The following is a 19892-nucleotide window of genomic DNA, read 5'->3' on the forward strand; positions in this document are numbered from 1 at the left end:
CTTTTTCTTTCTCTCCTCCCCACCTATCAAGCAATCTGCCCTCCCAACTTCAGATATACTTATTAATTATTTACCTTATTTGTAACCCACGTTTCTTCACAATAGATCTTCAAAGCAGCTAACACCAGTCTTCTTTCCTCTATTACATTCTCACAACAGTCATGTGAGTTAAGCCTGTTAAGCTAATAATATGTAACTGGCCCAAGATCACTGAGTGAGCTTCCATGGCAGTGTGCTAATTTGAACCAGGGTCTCCCAGGTCCTAGTCTGAAACTCTAATCACTATGCCACACTAGCTTTCAGGGATAGTTGCTGTTGAATAGTAGCAAGTATCCAATTGGATGAGTCATGCATATTGTGTGGTAGCAAGTTACATGGTAGTTGCTATTGGGCCTGACTCCAATGAATCCTCCTTTAAAGGCCAAAATAGCCCTAGAAACCCCTTCCTAGCCATTTACTGTCAGATACTAAGGCTTGAAAGCTGGCAGTACTGTTGAGATTGCTGACCAGCAGCCACTGAGGGCATTCGTTTTTAAAAGCTACACAAGTGAGTTCTATTATTTGGTAATTACAAAAAACACACTCCTCAAAAAATCCATGTCCAGATGCTTACCATCAGTAGGCATCTTGTTTTTCATTGATTTTCAAATTTCACAAGCAGTGGCATTCCTCCCTTCTAGTAGGATCCAATCAGGTGAGTGTGCCCAGACCAGGGAAGGTGGCTTGCAGCTGGTGTGCATTTCGCCCGATCTGGGGCATCACTTGGCTGGCACAAGTCAGGTGCAAATCCTGATAGAGCTGCAAGTCTGGTTGGCTCCTTCTTATTCCCTTCTTTCTTTGTGGAGGTGAAGACATTTTTTCCTTCCAGTACACAGCTCTCTAAACATGATTGCTGGGGACTCCTTGTTCAGAGGCCCATAGAATTGGACACCTTGGTCCAATTCAGTTGAAACTTTGGGGACTTCCGGCTTGGATTAATGGAGATCTGAAGCAGCCTCCAACTGGGGCTGTCCAAGACACTGTTTTTGTTGGAAAGCGGGGCACCCAAACGCCTGTTTCCATCCCAACTTCAGGGAGAAGTTGGGCTTGAACACTACGCATCCCCGAGAGAGTGTAGATCTTGCTGAAGGGGGGGTTCTGAATAAAGGACTCCCACCATCACCTTGAGGTCCCCTCAAAGAAGGGAGAGCTACTATCTCTGCAGTGCCTCAGGAGTCATTAAAATGGCATAAGATAGTCATAACCAAGCTTCAGTAACAACTTTTACCAAAGAATAAGCAAAGGAAACAACACAGACAACCCGCAGAATTGGCAAAGGTAAAGATCATTATCGGATTATTTAAAACGGATTGGCAACAAAAAGACCAAGAGAAAATAAATTAATTGACAGATTTTAAAAGAGCTAATGATTAGTAATAGAGGCAGTGTTAAATTGGAGACATTGGGAACTAAATAAGGACTAAAAACTTGGAAAAGAAATATTGTTTACACTTAGAATTGAGATAACTGGCATGAGAAAGCGGAGGGGGACTAGAGAAACATCACGAGATGGGAAGTTAACAGCAGAGCAGATAACTGGATTCCTAGCAAGGACAGCAAAGGGAAAGGGAAGAGGATCAGCGAGAAAGGTGTCACTTGGAAGCAAAACAAACACTTATTGGAGGGGCTACGAAGACAACAGGAACAGGAAGTGCGCCATCTTAACTAAGGTACGAAGTTAAGCCAGAAACCATAGAGGTGCTATAAACAAACCATAGAGAAAAAACGCCTGACATTTTGGATTTTAAAAGGACTTTTTTATTTTATTTTTTTCTGCAACAAATATTAAGATAACCTAAGCTTTTAAACAATCCACCATGGATTTAAGAAGAAGGGCAGATACGTGGGGAGGCTCAAAACCGAGTCCCATGATGGCAGGAAAAAAAGGAGCGGACAAGGAATGGCAAGCCTCAGTAGAAGCAACGATTGAAGGATGGGGAGGAAAAGTGGCAGGGAACCATAAAGAGTTGTTACAGAAGATGTAAGAAATGCTGGCAAAGGATTTTAAAAAGATGAGAGATGTTATTCAAGCTGATGTAGTTGCACTGGCAAAAAATATAGAGGGAGTAAAGGAGGACTTGCAAGCAACAACTAAGAAAGTGGAACAGGTAGAACAAAAGACAAATGATATAAAAGCAGAAATGAAACATGAAAACCAAGTGATTCAGACAAGAGTGGCAATGATGGAATGCAAGGCGACAGAGAGGCAGTTAAGATTTCATGGCATCCAGGAATCTGAGACCCAAACTACACAAGAACAGATGACAGAGATATTGTCAGAATTTCTAGAGAAAGAAAAGGAAGAAATAACAGCAAATATGGACTTGGCATACAGAATCAACTCAGCTTTTGCACAGCAGAGATATAATCGTCCAACTAGTGACAAAGAGAATGAAGGAGGAGATTCTTAAAAAGCATTTTGAAAATCCTTTAATAAAAGAGGGCAGTAGAATCAAGATCATGAAAGAAGTGCCAAAACGGATTCTCCAAGAGAGAAAAAAATATAGGGAATTAACCCAGAAACTAAGAGATAAAGATATTAGATATAGATGGGAAATCCCAGAAGGACTAAGCTTTTACTACAAAGCCCTGAGAATTGTTATTAAATCAAAGGAGCAGATGGGAAAGTTTGCACAGGAACATGCAGAGGACTTTCCTGAATTATCAAAAAATCTAACAATATGGAGTACAAATTAATATCGTGGAATGTAAATGGACTAAACTCACCCCAAAAGAGAAAAACAGTTTTTCATTGGCTAAAAAAGCAGAACTGCAATATAATATGCCTACAAGAGACACATATCAAAGATAAAGATATAAAATATTTAAAAAATAAACAATTGGGGAAAGAATATGTATCATTGTCCAAACAAAAGAAGAAAGTAGTGATTTACATAAATGAGACTGTAGAATCAAAATTAATTTTTCAGGATCAAGAGGTAAGCTATGTGGCTGTAGAAGTAAATGTAAATGCAAAAAAAAATGTTGGTAATAGCCCTCTATGCGCCAAATGGAGCAAAAGACCAATTCTTTAAAGACTTATTGAACAAATTAGATCAGGATGTATTTGACCAGATGATATTGGTTGGAGATTTCAAAGGTGTAGTGAATTTACAACTAGATAAAAAATCTAAAACAACTGTCAAAAAATCAGGGAAGTTACCAAAGACTTTTTTTGACTTAGTTCAGCAAGAACAATTGGAAGACATATGGAGAAAAGAAAATCCAAAAAGTTCAGAATTTACATACTACTCCACAAGGCATTTAATATTTTCACGTATTGATATGATTTGGGCCACTAAGGACTTGACTTTATTGACTAAAAAAGTAGAAATTTTACCGAGGGTGAGTGCAGACCATAATCCAATGTCATGGAAATGGACAATGGGGCAGAGAAAATTTAAATGGAGATTAAATGAGGATTTATTACAAAAACAGGAAAATCTGAAGTATTTGAAAGAAGAAACTAAGCAATTTTTTTTTTGACAAATAACAATAATGAAGTGTCGACACAGATGGTATGGGATGCATATAAAGCTGTAATAAGAGGAAATCTAACACTACTCAATAGTAAAGACAAGAAAAGAAAACAGGAGAAATGGCAAGAAATACAAGAAAAAATTCACAAAATTCACAAAAAAGAACAACAATTAAAGAAAAGGCCAGGGGAAAAGTTGATAATACAGGAAATTAAAATACTACAAGATCAAATAACAGCTATTAGTAATAAAGAGCTAGAATGGAAACTAAAGACATTAAAGCAGAAGACTTTTGAAGGAGCAAATAAACCAGGAAAGTATCTAGCCTGGCAATTGAAAAAAAAGAAGGAAAAGAAAATTATTAATAGAATAATAGAGGATGGTAAAGAATTGAAAGATCATCATTCAATCAAGCGTGCATTTTTTAAATATTATGCAAGGCTATTTCAAAAGAAAACAGTGAATCAACAAGATATAGATGGGTATTTGATGAATGCCCATCTCCAAGGATACCAGAAGAGATGAAACAAGGACTGAACACTCCAATTATAGAAGAAGAAGTCAAACAAGCAATTGAAATGGCTAAGATTGGGACTTCCTGTTTGGGATCCATGGAGGTCTAACGCAGCTCCACTTGCAGAGCTGACCGGACTGCCGTTTTAACCGGCCGGCGGGGTGAAAATAGCCCGCGGCCGACTGCTCTCAGGCGGGGAGCAGGCAAAGAACGCTCAAGACCCTAGGGTGAGCTAGATCTCGGACGAGGGGGGGCTCTACACAGCGAGTCTCCCCCCGATCCTTGAGGTCCCACCTTGCGACGGGTCGGCTATAATCTCTGCGGCAGTTTTGGGGCCAATTCGGCTGGCATAAGACCTACATACCCAAGCATCGATTGGGGGAAGAAGCTGAGAGGAGAACTTAAAATCGAAGCAGCGATTACAACCCGAGAAAAGTGAAGAGAAGGTAAAGATCATTATCTTCTGAGACGGGACAGATTGATAAAAACAGAGAGGAAAAAAAGTAGATTTTTAAACTGCAACAGACTAGTGAAAAGGAGGGGAAGACTCGGCAGGAATTGAATTTAAAAAGAGACTAAGTTTAAAGAAGTTATTAAAGAAATGGGACTATTGTTTTGAATACCTGTGGCTTTGGAGCTGTGAGAAAAAGGCACCATCGTGAGATCTGCTGTGGGAAGACGGGAGACAGGAAGTGCGTAATAACAATAGAGTGGCTGGAGAGAAGCGGCCCTTGCTGGAGGGCAGGAAGTAGGGAATCGCCATTTTTGAAAGGGGAAGGGTCGCGGCTTCAGCGGAAGAGGAAGTAGGCCATCTTGGATTACAAAATCATAGAGAAACCATAGAGAAAAGACGCCCGACATTTTGGACTCTTTAAAATTTAATTTCTATAAGAAGACCGGGACATTTAAAATAGAAAAACGTTAAATTTTACGCCACGGAGTTAAGGAAGAGAGCGGATTCGTGGGAGCGAGCTAAAGCAAGCCCCACGATGTCAAAAAAAGAGTGGCAATCGGCAATAGAAAACCTGGATAAAAACCTGGACAAAAAACTTTTAGATATGATTAAAGAACTTAAGGACACGAAATTGGAGCTGATAAAAGAGGTTAAAGAGGTTACACAGACAGTAAAATCGGAGCTGTCAGAAGTGAAAAAAGGTATGGAAACAATACGAAGTGAATTACAAGGAACGCAGCAGAGAGTTAAAACAGTAGAAGACGCGATGGAGAATTTAGCAGACACGCAACAAACAGAGATGAGATTGGTGAAGGGGAGAATGTCAGTTGCAGAAACTAAACATATGGAGAAGCAGCTACGTTTTCGTGGCTTGCCAGAAGTGGAAGGAAAGTCAGCGCAAGAACAGATGACTGAGGTGTTGGCTGAGTACCTGGGGAAGGAGGAGGAGGAAGTTGTGGCTATCCTAGATGTGGCATACCGTGTGAATTCGAGAATAGCAACCCAGAGGAAACTACCAAGAGATGTGATTGTGCAGTTTACAACACGAAATATGAAAGAGAGGATTGTGACAAAACAGTTTCAAGATCCATTGGAGATTGATGGCAAGACGATTATTATAATGAAGGAACTGCCCAGATCAGTGTTACTGGACCGGAAAAAATATAAAGTGCTAATTCAGATTTTGAAGGACATGAAAATCAGGTACAGATGGGAGTTACCGGAAGGAGTGTCCTTTGAGTTTGGAGGGGCCAAAAAACGCATCAGATCTGAGCGAGAGATGGAGCGATTTATTAAGGACAATGAAAAAGACTTACCAACAAGATCATGAGTATGGAGTGTAAAGTATTATCTTGGAATGTAAATGGACTAAACTCACCGAATAAGAGGAAAAATACTTTTCACTGGCTACTAAAACAAAAATGTGACATTGTTTGTTTGCAAGAGACCCATATCAGAAAGCAGGACGTAAAATATTTAAAATCTGGAAAATTGGGCAAAGAATATGTAGCGGCCTCCAACAAGAAAAAAAGAGGAGTGGTGTTGTACATAAAAGAGGAGCTACAGCCAAAATTTGTTATGAGAGATGTGGAAGCTAGATTTGTAGCAGTGGAATGTATTTGGAATTTAAAGAGAGTGTTGGTAGTCGGACTTTATGCACCTAACGGTGCAAAAGAAAGCTTCTTTGAGGATTTAAGGAAGCATTTAGACGATCTTGCATACGACCAGATAATTCTTGCTGGAGACTTCAATGGAGTGACAGACTTGGAACTAGACAAAAAGACTACAACGGCACAAAAGAAAAGAGGACTATTACCAAAGCTTTTTTTTGAGTTGATTCAACAAGAGACTCTTGAAGATGTATGGAGGAGAGAATATCCTAAAAGCAGACAGTTTACTTTCTATTCTGCAAGGCATTTTACATTATCAAGAATTGATATGATCTGGGCCTCAAAAGACTTAGCATTATGGACTAAGGAGGTAGAAATAATGCCTATGGTAGGCTCAGATCACAACCCAATTATGTGGAAATTTGGAAAAAAGAGAAAAAGGAAAGCATGGAGAATAAATGAGGACTTGTTACAGGAAAGAGAGAATATGGAAATACTGAGAAGAGAGACAAAGTTTTTTATACAATACAACGTGAATAAAGAAGTACCAACCAATAAAGTTTGGGATGCTTACAAGGCGGTTGTAAGGGGCATACTAATGGACTTAAATGGTAGAGCAAGAAAGAAGAAAGAGGAGAAAAGACAAGAGATTGAGGAGAAAATAAAAGCCAAAGAAATACAGCTAAAAAAGAGACCAGGGAAAAAGAAGGTATATCAGGAAATTAAAATACTTCAAGAACAGCTAACAGCAATGAGCAATAAAGAATTGGAGTGGAATCTCAAAAGACTGAATCAAAAAGCGTTTGAGGGTGCTAATAAACCTGGGAAGTACCTGGCATGGCAATTGAAGAAGAAAAGGGAAAAGAAGATAATAAATAAAATTTGCGAAGATAACAAAACGTATTTGGAGCAGGCTACCATTAGTAGAGCCTTTTATAAATTTTACGCTAAGCTGTATAATAAAAAAGAAGTAAACAAAGAATCAATAGCGTCATATTTGGAGAAAACCAAACTTCCAGAAATCTCGGAAGCTTGGAGAAATAAGTTGAATAGTGAAGTAACTGACGAGGAAATAAGTAAGGCAATACAATCTGCAAATCTAGGAAAGGCGCCAGGGCCAGATGGACTTACGGCTAAATTCTATAAGACAATGGCTAATGAACTGGTACCATTCCTAAAAGAGGTGATGAATGGGGTTTTAAGGGATCAAAGGATTCCAGAAACTTGGAGTGAAGCGAATACATCATTGATCCCAAAAGAGGGCCAAGACCTGACTAATGTGAAAAATTATAGACCTATATCGCTACTCAACAATGACTATAAAATTTTTGCGAAGATATTGGCGGAGAGATTGAAGGGGTGGCTCTCGGAAGTCATAGAGGAGGAACAAGCAGGCTTTTTGCCAGACAGACAAATAAGAGACAACTTAAGGACAGTGATCAATGCTATTGAATATTATGACAAGCGTTGGTCAATATTATGACAAAGAGGTTGGTTTCTTCTTTGTTGACGCTGAAAAAGCGTTTGACAATTTAAACTGGGACTTTATGTTTGCCACTATGGAAAAGCTACAATTGGGAGAAAGATTCATCAGAGCAATTAAGGAAATTTATAGAGACCAGACTGCAGCAATTGTGGTGAATGATGAATTGACCAAGAAATTGACGATAAGTAAAGGAACAAGACAAGGTTGCCCGTTATCTCCATTGTTGTTCATTTTAGTATTGGAGATTCTGATGATACAAATACGTCAAGATGATGAAATTCGTGGAATAAAAATAAAGGACTATTCATATAAGGTCAGAGCATTTGCGGATGACATAATGTTAATTGTAGAGGACCCATTGGAGAACATGCCAAGAGTGATAGATAAGATCAAGGAGTTTGGAGACTTGGCAGGTTTCTTCATTAACAAAAAGAAGTCAAAGATATTATGCAAAAATATGACTAAGCAGAAACAACAATTGTTAATGGAAACAACGGATTGTGAAGTAACAAGTAAAGTGAAATATTTGGGAGTCGAATTAACTGCAAAGAACATAGATCTATTCAAAAACAATTATGAAAAACTATGGACTCAGATAGAGAGAGACTTGATTAAATGGAATAGATTGAATTTGTCATGGTTGGGCAGGATTGCAGCAGTTAAGATGAATGTGTTACCAAGAGTAATGTTTTTGCTACAGACAATACCAATCATCAGAGACTCCAAACAATTTGAAAAATGGCAGAGGAAAATATCAGATTTTGTTTGGGCAGGCAAGAAGCCTCGAGTGAAAGTGAAAGTTTTACAAGATGCAAAGGAAAGAGGCGGAATGCAACTGCCCAATCTGAGACTTTATCACGATGCAATCTGCCTAGTTTGGTTGAAAGAATGGATGACATTAAAGAACAAGAAACTATTAGCCCTAGAGGGATATAAAAAAATATTTGGATGGCATGCATATTTATGGCATGACAAAGTAAAGGTCAACTCGATGTTCCTGCATCACTTTGTTCGGAGAAGTTTATACATAATCTGGAAGAAGTACAGAATTTATCTACAAGAAGGAACCCCTTTGTGGGTGGTTCCATATGAGGTGATAGACCCGAGAGCTGTTGATAATGAACAACAATGTTTAACGTATAAAGAAATAACTAAAACTGAAGCATCCAAACTTAGAATAAAGACACAAGAGGAACTATCACCTAACTACGATTGGTTCCAGTATAGACAGATCAGAGACTTATATAATTCGGACTCTGTAAAGGGAGGTATACGAATAGAGAATTCGGAACTAGAGCAGACCCTTCTTAAAGAAGATAAGAAAAGAATATCCAAGGTATACCAAGTACTGTTGAAGTGGTATACCGAGGATGAGATAGTTAAAACACAAATGGTGAAATGGGCTATAAACTTTAATAAAGAAATAACAATGGAGGCATGGGAATACTTGTGGAAAACTACAATGAAGACAACGACATGTATTAATATCAAAGAGAACATTTATAAAATGATCTATCGTTGGTACATGACACCAAAGAAGATTGCGCTAGGGAATTTGAATACTTCTAATAAATGCTGGAAATGTAAGAAGCATGAGGGCTCCCTCTATCATATGTGGTGGTCGTGTGAGGTAGCCAGGCAGTACTGGGGGGAAATAATAAGAGAAATGAGTGAAATTTTACAATTTCAAATTAATAAGAACCCAGAACTCCTGCTACTGAACTTGGGAATGGAGGGAATTCCAGCCCAACACAGGACGTTGATATTTTATATGACAGCAGCAGCTAGACTTTTGTATGCGCAAAAATGGAAAGTACAAGAAGTGCCAACTATTGAAGATTGGACTTACAAATTGCTGTATATGGCTGAAATGGACAAGATGACAAGAAAATTGAGAGATCTGGACTCAGGGCAGTTCAACACAGACTGGGAGAAGCTGAAACAATACCTGGAGAAGAAATGGGAGGTGAGAGGAAAACTGTGGCAGTTTGAGAACTACTGAAGTATTGAAGTAGAGGGGGGAGACTTTACCGGGGGGAGAAGAGATAAATGTGAATTAATAAGCAGTCAGATTAATAGATTGACATATATATAGATATATATAGGTTAACAAACAGAACATAGAGAAAATAATTAATTATAAGGACTAAATATAAGGAGTGATTAACTAACAATATTTTCTTTTTTTTCTGACAAGTTTTGTACCAAACTGAATGTCTGAAGATATAGATGGGTCAAATTGATTGACTACGTGAGGAGAGATATATAGAACTATTATAAAAAGATAGAATGAGTAATATATATAGAGAATAAGTCAAATTGTTTGATATAAACGAACGTATGATCTATATGGTTTATGATATATAGAAATACCTGAAATTGAAAAATTGGGATAAATTGTTTATCTAAGATGGAAACAAAGGCTTACAGTTTGGGCATATAATGTTAAAAATAGTTAAGGATGTACTGCTTAGAATAATGGAGAATATATATTTGTTTTAGATAGAGGAAGCTAATAAAAGTAAGGGAAAGGGGACAAAGGGTTGGAAAGCTGTTGGAGGTCAACAAAAAGGGGGGGGGGAAAGGGAGGGGGTTAGAGATGAAAAAATTGGGGAAAATTGAATGTAAATGTGGAAATAATGGATTCTAACCCAATAAAAATTTTTCAAAAAAAAAAAAAAAGAAATGGCTAAGATTGGGAAAGCACCAGGACCAGATGGGATCACAGCTAAATTTTATAAAGTAATGAAGGAGGACCTAGTACCGATTTTAAAAAATATAACGAATGATATGTTTCAAGGAAAAGGCCTCCCAGATACGTGGAATGAAGCAAATATCGCTCTGATCCCAAAAGAAAATCAAGACCTGTCAGACGTTAAAAATTATAGACCTATATCGCTCATAAACAACGATTATAAAATAACGGCAAGAATATTAGCAGATAAGACTTAAAATATGGCTAATGGAGTTTATAGAAGAAGATCAGGCTGGATTCCTACCAAATAGACAATTAAAAGACTATCTGAGAATCGTGATAAATGACATTGAATATTATGACAAATGCCCAGACAAGGAAGTTGGCCTTTTCTTTGCAGATGCAGAGAAGGCCTTTGACAATTTGAACTGGAATTTTATGTTTGCGACTATGGAGAAGATGGATTTAGGAAATGAATTTATAGAAGCTGTGAAAACAATTTATAAACTACAAAGAGCAACAATTAGTGTTAATGATGACCTGACAGAAAACTTCGAAATAAGGAAAGGAACCAGACAAGGATGTCCACTTATCGCCCCTTTTGTTTGTGATGGTCTTAGAGGTATTATTGAGAAGGATTAGAGAAGATGACAGTATAAAAGGAATAAAAATAAAAGGATCTTCCTACAAATTGAGAGCTTTTGCAGATGATGTGATGTTTATAGTGGAAGATCCTGTACAAACCCTGCCAAGATAGTTGGATAAAATAAAAGAGTTTGGAGATTTGGCGGGCTTTTATATAAACAAAAAGAAGTCAAAAATAATAACAAAAAATATGACCAAGAAGCAGCAGCAAGAATTGAGTGAATTAACAAACTGCAAAGTGGTACACAAAATCAAATATTTGTGGATAGAGCTCACTGCTAAGAATATAGATTTATTTAAGAATAATTATGAAAAGCTCTGGACTCAAATTGAAAGAGATATGATAAAATGGAATAAACTAAATCTGTCGTGGTTAGGTCATATTGCTACAATTAAAATGAATGTATTGCCCAGAATGATGTTTTTAATGCAAACAATACCAATTGTGAAAGATAAAAAACAGTTTGAAAAATGGCAGAGGAAAATATCTGAGTTTGTTTGGGCAGGGAAGAAGCCAAGAGTAAAAATGAAAGCCTTATGTGATGCAAAGGAAAGAGGAGGAATGCAGTTACCTGACCTAAGACTTTATCATGAAGCAATATGTTTGGTGTGGATAAAAGAATGGGTGTCCTTGACCAATCATAAGTTATTAACGTTGGAAGGATACAATAAATTATTTGGATGGCATGCATATATGTGGTATGAAAAAATATAAAATGGATGCAATGTTTCAGCACCACTACCTAAGAAGAAATTTATTGCTAACTTGGCTTAAATACAAGAAACTCACAGAAGAAAAGAAACCACTTTGGATTATACCAGCTGAAGTAAACCCAAATTTGGAATACCAGGGAAAGGAATGGCTTACCCTCAAAGAATTAACAATACTAGAAAAGGATGAGTTGAAGCTTAGACGAAATGAGGATTTGCCATTCAAATATGGCTGGTTACAATACAGGCAAATTAAAGACTTATTTGACTCAGATAAAAGGAAGATAGGCTTTAGAATTAAAAACTTGGACTTGGAAGAGTTATTATTGGGAGATAATAATAAAGCAATATCTAAAATGTATAAGTTGTTATTGAAGTGGTTTACAGAAGATGAAACAGTAAAGGTTCAAATGGTAAAGTGGGCTATAAATTGTAATAAAGAAATAACCACGGAAGCATGGGAACAATTATGAAAAAAATACCCTAAAAATATCATCTTGTATTAGTATTAAAGAGAATGGATATAAAATGTTGTATAGATGGTATTTAACACCGAAAAAACTAGCCATAGCTAACAAACAGTTATCAAACAAATATTGGAAATGTAAGGAGCATGAAGGTTCTTTGTTTCATATGTGGTGGACTTGCCAAAAGGCTAGAGACTTCTGGTCTAAAATATGTGCTGAAATGTCTTTGATATTACAATATAATGTTGCTAAAAATCCTGAAATGTTATTATTATCTTTACACTTAGAAGAGGTTAATAGAAAGGATAAGACATTGTTATATTATATGTTAGTAGCAGCAAGAATTCTATATGCTCAATATTGGAAAAAAGAAGAAATACCGAATGTTGAAGAATGGACAAGGAAGCTGTTGTACATGGCCGAAATGGATAAAATAACTAGAAATTTGAATGAGCAAGATCCAGAAACTTTTTTGGAGGATTGGAAGAAACTTAAGAAATATTTGGAAAAGAAATGCGATGTTAAAGGACAATTGTGGTCTTTGGAGGGATTTTAAATTTTATATAAAAAGACTTTAACGAAAGAAAAACATATTAAGATCTTTACCATGGTAAAAATGATAGTAATATAGTGTAATAATAATAGCTATGAATAAATGGGGGGTTCAAGTGTTGTTGGAAGTCAACAAAGAAAAGGGGGAGGGGGTGGCATATATATCTATGCAAAAGGGTTAATTTGGATAAGTTTAATGTATTAATCAATTATTGTATATTTCCTAATCCAATAAAAATTATTTAAAAAAAAAACAATTCACTTGAAACTTTGGGGTTCTTTAGTAGAAAGGCAGCACTAGATTGCCTGCAATTGTGGTGTCATTTGGTTGAAAAGCAGTCACACCAGCCCCCTTGAAATATTTCCCAGTAGGGAATAATGGAACTGAAATAACTTTGGAATCCCAGAAAAACCTGAACCTGAATCTTGAAATGGAACTGACGGACTTGAATACCATTGAAAAACAAGATCCAGAGAAGTTAGCCATGTTAGTCTGTAGTCACAAAATAGTAGAGTCCAGTAGCACCTTTAAGCACCTATGTTTGGTTTGGTTGAAAGAGTGGATGTTATTGAAAAACCATAAACTATTGACGTTGGAAGGATATAACAAATCTTTTGGATGGCATGCGTATCTGTGGTATGAGAAGACGAGCTGATGCTATGTTTTTACATCATTTTGTGAGACGGAGTTTATTTGCAGTTTGGAAAAAATATAAGGGATATTTAGATGAAGAGACTCCAATGTGGATTATACCTGCAGAAGTTGTAAACCCAAAGGTGGAATATGATGGAGAGGAGTGGAGGACATATAAAGAAATTTTAAGAGTAGATTGTGATAAATATATACTTAAAACCAATGAAGAACTGCCGTTTCAGTATGGTTGGTTTCAATATAGACAAATAAAAGACTTATATGATACAGATCGTAGAAAGGTAGGATTTAGGACTAAAAACTCGGAACTAGAAGAATGTTTACTTCAAGAGGGGGAAAAGATGATATCTAAAGTATATATGATTCTGTTAAAATGGTTTACAGAAAATGAGATAGTTAAAGTACAGATGGTGAAATGGGCAATAAATTGTAATAAAGATATATCGATGGAAGCTTGGGAAAGGTTGTGGAAAAATACTATAAAAATTTCAACATGTACCACTATAAGAGAAAATGTGTATAAAATGATGTATAGATGGTATTTAATGCCAAAAAAGTTAGCAAATGGTAATAGTCAAATGTCAGATAAGTGTTGGAAGTGTAAGAAACAAGAAGGTTCTTTTTATCATATGTGGTGGACTTGTGAAAAAGCTAAACAATTCTGGGGGGAAATTGTAGAGGTTATGTCAGATATTTTACAGAAAAATGTGAGTAAGAACCCAGAATTGTTGTTATTAAGTATGAACCTAGAAGAATTTGATAGAATGGACAGAACAATGGTGTTTTATATGATTACTGCGGCTAGGATGTCTTATGCACAGTTGTGGAAGACTCAAGAGATACCATCAGTGGAAGATTGGATTCTGAAGTTACTAAATATGGCAGAAATGGACAAGCTAACAAGGAAGTTGAAAGAACAAGATACTGTGGAATATGTTATGAGTTGGGAGAAACTTAAGAATTATGTGGGGGGGAAATGGGACATGAAAGGCAAAATGTGGTCTTTGGATAATTGTTAAGAGGGGAGAATGGATCTTTACTTTATATTAGTTAGAGGTGAAAATATGGATAGTGTATAAGTAAGAATGATATAGTATATTTTATATTATAATCGTGAAAGTAACATTAGAGACTTATTCTAAACATGGCAGATATAGATATGTTATACTATATATTATAATGTAGAAATTAATATTATAGGAGATAGTGAGGTAATGTAGGTGAAGGGAATGGAAAACTGTTGGAAGTCAACTGAAAAGGGGGGAATGGGTGGGAGTGATATAATGTGATGGATATTGATATTGAATATTATGATTTGTGTATACTGACCCATCCAATAATTTTTTTTTGAAAAAAAAAGACTAACCAACTTCATTGTAGCATAAGCTTTCGAGAACCACAGTTCTATGTATTGTCGAAGGCTTTCACAGCCGGAGAACGATGGTTGTTGTGGGTTTTCCGGGCTGTATTGCCGTGGTCTTGGCATTGTAGTTCCTGATGTTTCGCCAGCAGCTGTGGCTGGCATCTTCAGAGGTGTAGCACCAAAAGACAGAGATCTCTCAGTGTCACTGTGACACTGACACTGAGTGACACTGAGAGATCTCTGTCTTTTGGTGCTACACCTCTGAAGATGCCAGCCACAGCTGCTGGCGAAACGTCAGGAACTACAATGCCAAGACCACGGCAATACAGCCCGGAAAACCCACAACAACCAACCACAGTTCTCTTCATCAGATGCATCCAAAAAGAGAAACATTAGTGAATTCTAAGTTGCTTCCACAAAATCAAGACAGTGGCTTCCAAAAGGGCTTTATTCTTTTTTATCCTGATTCCCATCCCCCACCCCAAACAATATCCATATTAAACATTGTTCTGTGGTTTATTGGTCACATTTTTCCTTCTTGAACAGATGAGTTTAACTGCCTGCATTTTGAAGGAGCTTCACAGTAGACATGCAGTCTTCAGAGAGCCACTTTCAGCAATTTTCCCTCAGATCCACCTGATTCTTCATCAACATGCCCTGCATCTTCAAGACTGCCATGCAATATAGATATGGACTGAATAATATATCCATGGTGAGGCTGGCAAATGAAGGATGATCAAAGATTGCAATAGCTTGGTTTTTCCTCCCCATTTGAAACTGTATCACTCACTGAAGCTCACCCTTAAGGGCAGGCAATCCTCAAGAGCCCTTTTGGTTGTTTACAACCCAAGAATGTACTTTCTGGTTCTAAAGGACAATTTTCTTTTCATCTTGCATTGTACAAACAACATGTAAATATAATGAAGTCAAAACTACCAACAGAGATATATTGCCAAAGATCTAGCTGGGTATTTTAAATCAATGTGTGGAATTCAGTTTCCATATACTTTTGAGCCACTAACACAACAACGGGGCTTGACCCTGTGTGAACCTATCTCCTTGCCCCTCCAGTCCATAATCTCTTTCCCTCTTGAATTTTGAACATTGTTATATCTATTTAATCAGTTTGTGCTAAAAAGAAATAATATTGTCCCAGTGCTATCTATAGAGATATGAATATATGTTTCTGTGCTTGATAATTCCTAAAGAAATTCATTTTGATGCTATAAAGAACAGAATTGCCAGATGGAAAGATTTCTAAGTGATTGGTATATCCATGACAATGCAAATATGATACCGTTAGTAAATCATAGCAACTCTATTCTTTCCAACAACATCTTATTCTCGCACTACATAATAATCACTTCAATTTGCCTTCCCTCAATGTTTGCCCTTGGTTCCCATCGCCCACCCCAAACAATATCCATATCATTTGCCTTCCCTCTCAATGTTTGCCCTTGAGTCCCATCCCCCACCCCAAACAATATCCATATCACATTTTGCACACACAATCAAATAACTTGGAGTGGAATTAATAAAACAGCTTGGAGCAAAACCTTGCCATTTCCTGTTATGCACTGTTAATGTCAACAAGCAAGTTCTTAGAAATGTATTTCTGGACCAACACAGACCTGTGCAACCCTAAACTTTAATAGCATGTTGTGTTACCCTTACTTTGGTCATCTTTGGACATCAGTGGGTTAAGAATGCCATCCTAAACTGAGTGACTATGGTTGCCAACCTAGAAGTCGAGCCTGAAGTTCTCGCAGAATCTCAAGCCTACATAGATGAGTTACACTGGAGGAAAGGACAGATTTGTAGGCTAGACTATGGAATCACATCCTGAGTGACTTCCCCTCACTCAATTCTACCTTCCCCTACTGCCCCCACAACTTTAAAGTTGGCAACTTTATGAGTTAGACCCTTCTATTCTGTTGAAAACAATGGATTAACAAGAGGATAACTCTGCTTAGGATTGCACTGTAAATTAATCTAAGAGCAATAACCAATTTTGTCTGTCAGCTGCTTAGAGGAAATAATACAGCAAATACCACTGCCACATTCTGTTGACAATTTAGTGTTCTGCTTGCTAGTAGCACTATCTATGAATATATGGGGTCAGAGTTGTTTTCTCCTGGAGTTGGCAACTCTGAGTTGGGAAATTCTGGGAGATTTGGAAGGGCATGCCCAGGGGAGGTAACTGCTTTTTGAAGCTCCTGTTTGCCCCCCCCCGCCCCAGTCAGAATAAAGAGGCAGACACAAGGCTTGAGTAATAAAGGGGCACTTTTATTTTGGCAACAACATGAAGTGCAACAACTAAAACCCTGGCAAGGGCCCCTGGGGTCAATACTCCCAGACCCCACCTTGACCTGTCTGGGCAAGACCCGCTGCCCCAGATGCGAGCCATCCAAATGCATGGCTGGGATCCAGCTGGCCTGGCAGATGGTTTCCCCCTTAAAGCTCCAAGCACCCCCATCGTGGAGCATGAGGGCATGCCAGCCGATCCTGACAGGCCCCTAATATCCCCACCAATGGGGATGTGCCAAGGGCACTCACCATCCTGCTATCATCCCCCCCCCCAAATAAATCCTGCCAGTGATGGCCTATACAGCACCATCATAGCCAAATAGCCACAGCTCCAGCAAGCAGTACAAGGTAGGCAAAAAACTAGGATGGGAGAAAATTCTGGTAAAGTGAGGTCTTGACTGAGACCCTGCTCAACCCAATCTGCAGGTCACTGCTCGGCACACCAGTGCCCTCGAAAAAGCACCGCAAATCCCAGAGAGCCAGAGGCAGCGGAGTGTACCTGCAACTCTGCTTACAGCAAAAGGTCATCCCTCCAAAAGGAGATGCCATTAAATGCCTGTAAAAATTCCTCCCAAACCATAAGGTCCTCCCTAATCCTGGCATCTATCCCGAGCCTGTGATTGGGGGGGGTCTTAATTTATCCATGGCGTCACAGAAACACCTTAAGAAAGCCCGACCAGGAGCCACAACTCTACAAGTGAAATTTAAGTGGCCTACAAGCTGCTGTAGCTCAATTAGGGATACTCTATACCAGTTCTTAAATGAGGTGAGCTGCACTCTGAGCTCAGCTATCTTTTCTCGTGGCAACCTGGAGGTTTGATGAATGGTGTCTAACTCAATGCCCAAAAAAGTCAGGGCAGTGGCAGGGCCCTCAGTTTTTTCGTGGGCCAAGAGGACCCACAATTGTGCTGCTATCTTAACAAAGCCCTCCAAGAGCCGGGTTTATTGGCCGGTTCCCGAAGGCCCCACAAAAAGGTAATCGTCCAGATAATGAATGGTATCCCAACAGTGAAGCCGTTGATACAATGCCCATTCAAGGAAGGAGCTGAAGCATTCAAAGACTGCACAGGAAATCGAGCACCCCATGGATAATGCTCTGTCCATGTAGTAATGGCCTTCAAAAGAGAAACCCAGCAGCTCAGAGTCCTCTAGATGAACCGGGAGAAGGCGGAATGCTGACTTAATGTCACATTTGGCAATCTCAGTGCCCTGTCCACAACACCTGATAACCTTGACTGCCTGATCAAAGGATGTGTACCTGATTGAGCAAAGGCATTCAGGGATAGCATCGTTAACTGATGCTATCCCCTGGGGTAAGAAAGGTGGTGTATCAGCCGGAACTCACCTGCTGCCTTTTTTGGCACCACACCTAAGGGGGAGTTCAGCAAACTTTGGACTGATGGGGCCACAAAGGGGCCCAACATCCAACCCTCGACACACTCTTTGACAATATTTTCCCTAACAATCCCTTCCATACCAGCTACCGATCGAAGATTGGCTGCCATGAAAGGAGTCCTAGGTCCCTAGAAAGGAATCCTGAACCCAAACTTAAACCCATTTAACAAGAACAAAGCGTCTTCGTGCTTAGGATAACCATCCAAGAAGTACTTAAGTTCCCTCAGTTTTATTGGGCTGGGACCCTTTACCAGCTTGCTGCTGAGAGTTATCACCGGCCCCAACCACCCCGCTTTCCCCAACCTCCTCTATAGCACCTAGGGGAGGTTAAAGGAGTGCGAGCCTCCACATGTTGGGCTTCTACCTGCACGGTTTCCTTGTGCATGTTCCCTGATTTGCAAATTCCCAGCACAACAGCTGTGGTTGAACCAGCTGACCCACAAACCTGCAGGTACTGGGTGCAGTGGAGGACTGCTATACAAAATGGCTACTGTCAGAATGGTCAGTAAGCTTAGCCTTAGCAGGGGCTGCAGAATCTTATCACATGGCAAAGCAGGGTTCATTGCTGCCCGCATACAGAATTCTTCGTCATACTGCATCCACGCAGCACCAACGAAGCCTCTGTACCCTTTGTATATTATGTCAAGGTACTGCAAAAGAGATGCATCTCTCCATGGCTGCACCCTAACTATTACTCCTGCATAAATCAGAAACCCAGGGAGCCAATTGGCCTAGGTACGATTGACCCGGTGCTGTTTCAGCCACTCCTTGTCCCTATCATCAAGGTCCTCTTTGTCCTTCTCCAATTCCCTGTAGAGAAGGGAGAAGATGTTGACAAACTCTCCTTTTAAAATCTTGTCCCTAGTAGCTTGAGTAAGATGGTCATCCAAGGGTAGGGCTGTGTCCCCAAACAGAAGGGCCCAATATGGAACCAAGCCATAAGGGGTCATTGTAAAAGTGGAGCCCCAAGAGGGAGCATAACTGGACTAGGCAGAGGATGGGCCAGGCAGCGACTGACCATTGAAACCCTGCCCACTAGCCCAGCCCATCTGCCCCATTGCACTTGGGACAGCAGCAGCATACTGAGCACCCCATATCTAATTACTCTGAGCTGGCACAGCCCCATAAGCGCTTTGACTGTGTGCAGTGCTTTGCTGCATGCCTGATGAGGGTGTCAGAGTTGAGGACGTTTGGGCTGACTCTGGGGTCCCCATGGCCATCCATCACCCTGCTGCGTAAGAGAAGACTTACCATCCCACACCGGGACAACAGCTACCACCACAGGTTCAGTATCAGCCCTCCAGCCTGGATCGGCACTTGAAGGTTCAATACTGCCCTCTGTGCCCTCCTTGTTTGGGTTCTCAGCACTGCAGCGTCTGTTGAAACAGAAGGCCCTTCAAGGGCAGAAAGTCGTTTAAGAACCTCAGCCTTAAAAGCAGCAGCTGACATCCACCTAACAGGCCTATCGCGCTTTGCCCTGTCGGTCAACCCCACACTCTGAGCTTGCTCCAAGGCCACAATGC

The sequence above is a fragment of the Eublepharis macularius genome, chromosome 7 (assembly GCF_028583425.1).
Source record: "Eublepharis macularius isolate TG4126 chromosome 7, MPM_Emac_v1.0, whole genome shotgun sequence".
In the NCBI taxonomy this organism is placed as follows: Eukaryota; Metazoa; Chordata; class Lepidosauria; order Squamata; family Eublepharidae; genus Eublepharis; species Eublepharis macularius.